This window comes from Equus asinus, chromosome 4, assembly GCF_041296235.1.
Source record: "Equus asinus isolate D_3611 breed Donkey chromosome 4, EquAss-T2T_v2, whole genome shotgun sequence".
NCBI classification, from domain to species: domain Eukaryota; kingdom Metazoa; phylum Chordata; class Mammalia; order Perissodactyla; family Equidae; genus Equus; species Equus asinus.
The window spans coordinates 73,300,457-73,310,051 of record NC_091793.1 but is presented as its reverse complement, the minus strand read 5'-3'; positions in this window follow the sequence as shown (position 1 = coordinate 73,310,051).

Genomic DNA, 9,595 nt, shown 5'->3' with positions numbered 1-9,595 from the left:
TGAGCTCAGGGCTCAGGCTGGACAAATAGCTTCATGACTTCAGGGTCTTCCACTTGCTTGGTCAGGTTAGATGTCTGGGTTTGCTGCCTGCTCAGTGGGTATATGGCAGAAACACACTGTCCCAAATGGAGAACGGGGCCCAAATTGAAGGAGAGGCTTTGAGCAAAGCCTCTTTCTGGAAGAAATTTTATAAAGCTAGCAAGAAATGACAGAGGAGAGAGGAGGAAAAATGTGAGCAAAAGTGCTGGGCAGAGATGATCCCACCCCAATGCCATAAAAACTCTCCAGAAAACTTTTTACTTCCCCACACACATTCCACCCAGGGTTGCTTTCATTCCTGGTCATTCACCTTCTTAATGTTTTTCTCAGAATGTTAGCATTTGATGGCATGTGGCAGGCCATGAAGACTGGAAGGAGGTACACCTCCAAGCAGCTTCAAGATGTTTGGGGACATGAAAGTCATCCCATGAGAGACAAGCACCATTACATACAGTGGGGAGGTGGTAGCCTTGGATTTTGAGCAAATTAGAAGAAAGGTCCAAGTGCTGGCCAGTCCTAAGTTTTTCATCCAATAGTTTATCACCTTCCTGAAATTTCTAGCATTAGAGTCAATTTGGGGGTTAAAGTTCTTTTAAACCCAATGAAGAACTCATGCCTCGCACTTAACTCCTCATCTGTGCAAACACAGAGTAGTCATTACAACTTATATTCAAATTCCTTACCACATTACTTTCCTTAATACTCTCTGCTGCCACTTTAGTCATTACTGCTGCAGCTACATTAGCTAAATTACACAGTTCAAATGCAACACCTTGCCCACCCCTCCAAAACAACTACCAGTCACTGTTCACATTAAATAATGATTTGCAGTGTCCTTCTCCCTTTTCCTGCTCACATCTCTGCCAACAGCATTTCTTAATGCAAACAGCAAAACTGAATTACAAGCGTGATCCAATTTTGCTCTGCATAATTAGTGGATTAGACATCAGAGAAAATCCACTTATTTTCACAGCTCATCCAACTTCCTCCTCCAACTCTCCACTACCCTACACCCCCCCACACTCAGAAATAAAGGCTCCCAGAGCACAAAGTGAGACAGGTTTTATTTCTAAAGGACAATTACAGCTATCAAATTAGTTTTTAAATGACTCCAAGTATGATCCTTTCTCAATTGGATTTTTTTCCCTAAGAAAACAAAGCTGGGGATCTGAACTACAGCACCTGAGTCAAAAGTATATCATTGAAGACTGCAAATTTTTTTGCCAGAGATGGTAGAAAAAATCTTGGTAGCTGAAAAACACCAAGCCACTCAGGTTTATCTCGCCTTCGCTTCTGGCGTCAGATGGCTTAAGTTTAATTGTTGGCTCTGCCAGCTGTATAATATTGGGCAGGTTACTTAACTTTTCTTCATCTATTTCCTTAGCTCTAAACCGAGCATGGCTGTGAGAGTTAAATGGAATAATATCTATAAAGTGTTTAGAACAGCATCTGGCACAGAGTAAATGTTCAAATGGTTTGCATCATTACTCTATGCCTAGAGCCCAGGTAGAAAGAACAGGCATCCCCAGCCCAACCTCCCAGCTCACCTTGCACATAGGTGGGATCAGGGATCAGGACTGTGACAGAGGCCCGGGCCCATCCTGGGCAGCTCAGAAGACTCACAAACATGTGGTCCATCTACCTAACACTGCTGTGTCAATGACTCTGCCAAACATTGCCACAAATGGATGTCAAAAATGGCTCACTCCAACATGGCAAAGGCTTTGCTGAAGACACAATGAGAGATGCTTATGCCACTGCCAACGATGTAGGAGCAGAAGTAGGGGTGGGGAGTGAGAGCAGGGAGGAGAAATAGGACTTCTCAAATTTTCTCCTGTATCTCTTCCCTCCCAATTGCTTACACCTGCCACCCACAGAGTGAACATGTTCTGCTACATGCCCAGCTGGGTGAACAGTGTGGGATAGGTTGCCAAGAGACCAAAGAAAAGGCCCAGAGACAGCCAACAACACATATGGATTTATTGGTGAGTTACTCAAGTTGAGATGGTAGAAGAAACCTAAGGTAGGATTAAAGCAGTGGAAAACAATATCTCCGAAGAAATGAAGAACAACTTGAATGTGTGGAATTGTTAAGCTAAAATAAGGAAGACTGAGGAGCATCCATTAATGTTTTTCTCTTTCTCTTCTCCCCACCTCCTTCCATTTGGATCTCTGTCTTCTATCGGTCGACCTTGATACAAAGGAAGTGGTTGCCACCTGATTTTTAGTTCTTCTATAGGTGGAGTGAGGACACAATTAAGTGAGTTTAAGGAACAGTTGAGAGACTTCACTTAGCTTTGAAGAAGAATTTCTTACTAGCAAGGAGTGCTCAATCCTGAAATCTGTTAGTCACTGAGACTGGATGGAGGAGGTGGTGCTTGGTAATGACCAGCAAAGGTGTCAAGGCTCCTGGCTCTGCTCTGCATACTAGAGAGCTCTGCACACTGCAGCCCTTAAAGTCAGATAGGACATCAGCAACAAGAAGTGATCACATGGGAAAAAGCAAACAAACAAACAGAATCTCGTACAAAAGAGCCTTGCCATTGAAAATATAGATTCAGAGAAATTTAGGGAGTATCAGCATTGGCTCAAGGAGACATATCCAAAAAGACTGACAGAGGTTCCCGGACCTTGCTATCCAAATTCGATCTTTTTGACTTATTTTTGGTTTCTTCGGATGACTTCCTTACTGGGAAAAGAGAATTCTCCTTGTAAATATTAAATTGACGTTGTAAGTACCTGAGCTTTGAAGTCAGACAGACGTAGGCTCAAATCCACCCTCCTCTACTTACTATCTGTCTAACTTCTCCAAGTACCAGGCTCTCCCTCCTGGGAGATGAGGTCATTATAAGGAATAAATGAAATTCTTCATGCAAATGCCTAACACTGAGGCTAGCACAAAGCAGGGGACCAGTAAGTGTTAGCTCCCTAGTTGTTCCACTACTAATCAATATCATTTGCACTTCAGCTAATCAAGAGTTTTCCCCAGGATTTGGGTTTGAGACCTGTAAACATGGGAGATCTCAAAAGAATGGAATCTTGAAACCTTTGGTCAATACATTACCTTCACCCACCTACTCCTCTCCTGAAGGAATTCAGCTAACTCTACCCAGGTAAAGCCGAGAGAGGAAAAATTACCCAGAGAAATTGGTTTATGTAAATAACTTATCTGATTTGATAAAAGAAAGCCACATTTTTCCCCTTTAATAACAGAGCAAAAATTTAACCAAGACTTTGTCCAAACACAATCAGTTCTATTAAGAACGTAACCATTCAAACAAATAAAAAAAGATGATTTGACTGATTCCTTTAGATTGATTCAGGGTCATTTAGACAGAGGATGTCAACCTTTCTCTGTAAAGACGAGAGAGTAAATATTTTAGGCTTTGTAGTCCATATGGTCTCTGTCGCTAGTATTCAATTGCCATGGTAGTATGAAAAAAGCCATCAACAGTACACAAACAAGTGAGCTTGGCTGTGTTGCAGTAAAACGTTATTTATAGACACTGACATTTGAGTTTCATATAATTTTTACATATCACAAAGTGTTAATCTTTTGATTTTTTCTCCAACTATTTAAAAATATAAAAAGTCATTCTTAGCTTTCATAGCTGAACAAAAACAGACAGTAGACAGGATTTGGTTCATGGTCCTTTGCTTGCCAACCTTGACTTAGACACTTAGACCCTAAAAAGTTCTCAGGAAATATCTTGTCCAACCACTATATATTATGGCTGAGCATTAGATGCACAGAGGGAAAGTGACTTATGCATGATCAGTGGGTCTTTCAGACCAACATCAAAGGCTCAATACAAAGAGTATGTCTATTAAATGTCAGGCAATTATTGACTAGAAAATGGTAAACCCACTGTTTCAACTGCTGTCTGCTACATTCAATGTCAGACAGTCAGTGCAGTAGATTCCTCCACCCCTTGCATTTTTTAGTTTACTCTGTCATTTTATAACTTGGTCTTGAGACAGCTGTGTTAAAGATCCTTAGAGGTGAAATATGATGAGTGATTTTGTGTCACAACAAGGACCAAAATTTTGTGTTCACCATCTGAATCTTATTAGGAAATATTCTGAGACTTTGAAATGTGTCTTCAACCTTAGGAAACTATAGAAGACAACACTGTAACTTCACTTTCACACAAAACTACCCAAGGAAATAAAGATTACAAAATGTAAAAGGCGATTTTCTCTTTTAAAAATTGCTTCACATATTTTAATTCTTGTATTTCCCTTGGGGGTTAGATATTTCGGTCACATAGTTATCCAATTAAAATGAAAACTCTCCGCTTTATCCTTTAGGCGAGGACAGCTGCCAGCTGCTAAGTTTTATAAAGTCTTTAATCTTGTCCATAAATATTTAACAAGAACTGGTTGGTACACAAGCTGAAGTAAAGTAAGAAATCAAAGAGACAATCTTGGAAATAACCTCTGTGTTGTGTGAAAGCTGTATAAAACAAAAGCCGAATGACCGATGCCCTCCTTTTTTATTAAAATAACCATTAAAACATTTTTGAGTATTTTTTGATCCCTCTTTTAGCCTGTTTGTCCTCACAAATGTACAAAAAATAAGTAGATTATAAAAAAATGTTAAATGTGACTATCTGTGCCCTTTTCTGCAGTATCCTGTCATTTGTTTCTGAGGCAGCCTCTAATGTTTCCATGGAAACCCACACTGGGGATCTCTAAGCACTTTAACAGTGTTTGAAAATGTAGACCCCTCTTTTTCATTCTTGTCCACATGCACACACGCACACACACACAGATACATACATATACAGACGACCCACATACACTCACACCTACACACAGACCACCACCACCATTATCATCCTATACATCTTTATCACAATATCCGAAACAGGCTAAAAACTCAGAATAAGTAACTAATCATAAATACGGCAAGGATTCACATCCTCTCTTCTTTGATCTGCTGAAAGTAAAATGCTGCTGTTTGCCTTGACCGGTCTTTTGACTTCCTCCCTTCTCTCCCACCACCCAATTCCATTTTGCATGCTTGAATCTTTGAGGTCATCTTCACTTCAACATCCTCCCAGGCAAAGGCCCCTCATGAGTTTTCCTTGTTCATTCTCTTTCATGTGGGATCATAGAGCATTCTAGATACTGGAGAATTTATGCTACTGGCAGAGATCTCTTAGACCAAAAGGTTTTTCCTACTTGCCTCAGTGACTAACAGATTTCAGGATTGAGCACTCCTTGCTAGTAAGAAATTCTTCTTCAAAGCTAAGTGAAGTCTCTCAACTGTTCCTTAAACTCACTTAATTGTGTCCTCACTCCACCTATAGAAGAACTAAAAATCAGGTGGCAACCACTTCCTTTGTATCAAGGTCGACCGATAGAAGACAGAGATCCAAATGGAAGGAGGTGGGGAGAAGAGAAAGAGAAAAACATTAATGGATGCTCCTCGGTCTTCCTTATTTCAGCTCAACAATTCCACGCATTCAAGTTGTTCTTCATTTCTTCAGAGATATTATTTCCCATTGCTTTAATCCTACCTTAGGTTTCTTCTACCATCTCAACTTGAGGATTTTCTAATTTTGGACATCCCAGAGAATCTAGACTGTCTACTGTGGGAGTTCCCTTGGCCTTTGAGGTTGCTTCCCAGTAACAATCATCCATCCTGATTCTGTTCCTTTATACAAGGCCAACATGACCCTTGCCCACTCAACATTTCAATCATTTACTCAGCAAATACTTAGAGAGGGCCAGTTCCAGGCACTGGGCTTATAGCAATGAACAAAAGCTACATAAATCCTTGCCTACTAGACTTACACACCACCCTCAGTTTGATCCAGCATGGCTATGATTCCATGTCTTCTCCAGCCTACCCCTGATTCATGGCTCAGCTTCCCATCCTGATCCTTTCTATCCCTCATTGGATGCTAATATTGATTTCTCACTCCCTTGACTCTAGACTCTTCTACAAGTTGGCTCAGAGCTACCCAATGACATTTTTTATTTTTATACTATCTCAAATTGAGTCCCCAGAGCCCCAATAACTATGGCAGACAACTCTCATCACAATAGCTTTTTAACTTTTTTTATATATTGTATTTTCTGTGTGCCAGGTGCTAAATGCCTTACACATATTAATTCTCTTAACCCTTTTAACAATACCTACAATGAGGCAGGTGCACATTAACCCCATTTGTTGACTAACTGATAAATAGCAAAGTTGTCACTTGCCCAGTCACCCAGCTCAAAAGAGGCAAACCTGGGTTTTTCATCCTGCATTTAATATCTTGGCTTTTCATTTTCTCTGAGCATTCTTGTTGCCTTAGGTTATGTTTTGCCTATATTTCCTGTTCCCTGACATCATGTGAAATGTGACCCTTATCGTACAAATTATCCATCACCCAGGGTTCCTTTTTCATAAATTTTAAGTGGCCCTGGGCCAAGGACATCACCTTGAAGGTACCACTTGTTCCATCCTCCAGGTTGACAAAGAGGAAGACACCTAGGATTCATTTTGTCAAACTGCAAAGAACCAGAGTTCATGCATGCACCCTGCATCTTAGTTCTGCTATTATAAAAGGTGTGTGGATTTTACTATCTCATCCCATATGGCGCTTCATTATATTGTCCACATGACATCCTTTGTCCTTGACATATCCCATCCCTCACATAATGATGATTACCAGTCTCGCACTCTTCTAACTTCTCTAGGGCAGTTTCCCACAGATCTAGGTTTTGTTTTATTTATCACTTCTCTCTGCCCTTTCTTGCCTTAATTAAACTCAGCCTCAGGACACAGGAAACCAGAGAACTTATTTTTCTTCTTTTTGATGAAAGTGATATTGTTTGCTAAGGACAGCAAATATCCCCCTACCTCCCACCCCTCCCCAAACTCACTAGTTATGTCTCAAATACTTTTTGTCCTATGTTTTCCCATTTCTGCTTGTCTGAGTGTTTCAAGGTTTAATTTAGATTTTAATGGTTTCTGATCCAAAGGGAGGAAATGAAAGGGAAGTGGCCTTCATTTTCCCGTCTTTTACTATCAGCTTTTATCATTTTTCCAAAGCATTGAAAAGCAGCTATTTTCTCATCCAGGAAAATCTTCGCAACTCACAACAAGGGCCCTTTCTGTTATTTACATAAATAGATGGATGGAAAGAATTTATCTGATGATAACAACTCTCAGTTATCTATGGGTTGTAAGAAAAAGTTTAGCATGTCTTAGAGCTCAGCAAATATGTTTACCTATGTGGTATGGTTTGAGGGCTCACCACAAGATTGAGGCTGTCTTCCCTTCTCCCAATCCTAATTTACCACAGTGACAACAAAAATATTTTTTAAGGGGTGATATAAAGACACTAATATCTTAGTAGAAATGAATGTACTGAATTCCTCCAAGACTGAAGGGGCAGCGATCACACTCAAGACAAAGGATCATGCCTCCCCAAACCACTCCTCTTCCGCGTGACAATCGGATGAGCTTTCTGGAACATCGTGCTACTGTTCTGCATTTAAAACCCTTCTTGGTTGTCCTTTGTCCTTAAGCTTGAAATTCAAGCTTGGTAGCCTGACAATAAGGCCTTCCATCACCAAACCCCCTCTGCCTCTCCAGTTGTACCTCTCATACACCCCACATTTCCCACTCTTTATTTACACCAACCTGGAAGCACATCCTTCTGATGCAGGGATCAGCCTCTCCCTCCTCCTCCTTCTTTACTTGGCTAATTCCTTTCCCCCAACAAGACTCAGCTCAGCTGTCACCTCCTTAGGGCAGCCTTTCCTGACCATCTTCCCTAGTCTGTTCTGCACTCCAATATAATCTTGTCCTTCTTTCCATCATGGGTCTAAATGTAATGGCCATTGTCTTTCCTATTGACTATCATCCTGTGAGGAATAAGGATAATTTTCATTCTGTTTTCCCCCATGCCTCCTGAAAATAATGTAGTAATCTAACAAGTGTTTAAACAATGAAACGGATTCAATGAAGGAAGAGCAAAAATGGAGTAGAATGTCCCAAAACCATTGATCCCAAGGTTCACATTTTTCCTGAGGGCATCCCCTGATTGTAGGGAGAAGAAAGAATGCCATATAAATAAGGACCCACAAAGCCGCTGAGTCCCAGGAGAGTCTCGACTTGGCAGCATTTGAGTCATAAAAGGCAGGTCCCCAGCATTTTGCCAAAGGGACAGCTGTTCAATGCAGCTCTAACTGTCCTCATTAAGGTCCTTCAGTAGAGCTAACAGGAAACTCCCCAGCCCACTGGAGACCAAGACACTCCTGTTATCAATACTCCCAATACTCCTGATCAGTCTCTTGAAAATCCCACTTCTTACTCAAGGACAGGGCCATGCAAACCTTAAATCTGCTACCATGACTTCACTCCCCTGGGACTAATTCTCATTAATCCATGGCAACAGGAGACAGCCTGGATAATTCAATGGGCCAAAGATCTAAGCACTTCATTTTAGCCAGTACTTTCTGCTTCATCATCACCATCATCACCATTATTGTCAATATGATTTATTTTACGTGTCCAGCAGAATGTGGCACAGGTCTTGAAAAAGCATACAAATAACCGTATATGGGAAAAAAATATTTTTTACATTTTTGACATTCAGAAAGTTAATATCCTTAATATTTGACTTGCAGCTTATAAGGAAAACAATAAGACCTTATTTTTTAAAGAGAAGCAGAGAAATTTCCACTTCTGGGAAGATGTAATAGATGTACTTTTCCCTGGTCCTCCCACTAAGTACAACTAAAACCCCTGGACATTGTATGTAAAACAAACAAGAAGACTCTGAAAGGTGGAGAGAAGAGGGCAGACCAGCTAGGAACCTTGAGACCTGAGGAATGATGCAGTAGTGACTTCCCTGGGTTTTCTTTTTGCCTCATATATGTATCCCAGATGTGGAGCTGAAGAAGCCAATAAGGCCAATGGATGCAGACCAAGAAAAGCTCCTCGAAAAGCCTACTCTCCCCAATAAAAGGACCATGCAAGAGGCAGCCTAGCAAGACAGATAAGTTTTAGACAATAATGCTCTACTTCAGCCAAACATCACAGATAAAACTATGACCCATCCCTGCCCATGCCAGCAAAGGACATGTGGGGAGCTTAGACTTCCAGCCTTTGGACTGTAACAAGGTGCCCCGAACTCCCCCACCAGGGTGATGCCAGAAAAGGCAGAGCAAGAAGCCAAACATGCAGTACAGTTATATGCAGTAATGAGCATGTAATGGGCAATGAGGAGGTCCCCCACAATCACATTATGGAGACTATGTGGGAAAGCTGCAAAACCACAATACCAAATAACCTACCTAGTAACAAGGCGCACTGTCTCACCATGCTGGGGAGGTCAGAAGGGGCCTACCAGAGAGTCAGGACTTTCACCACCACCCAGTTATGATGTGGCCACCTTGACACACGTGAAGGCAATGTAGGAGCAGTGACAAGACACCCCTGCCCTCCCAGGCAAGGTGAGGATAAAGACTTTGTGGGGAGGCAGATCTCTCAGTCCCACCCATCAGTAAGGAGGAGCACCACCACCCTCAGGGGTCAACAGAGGGTGAA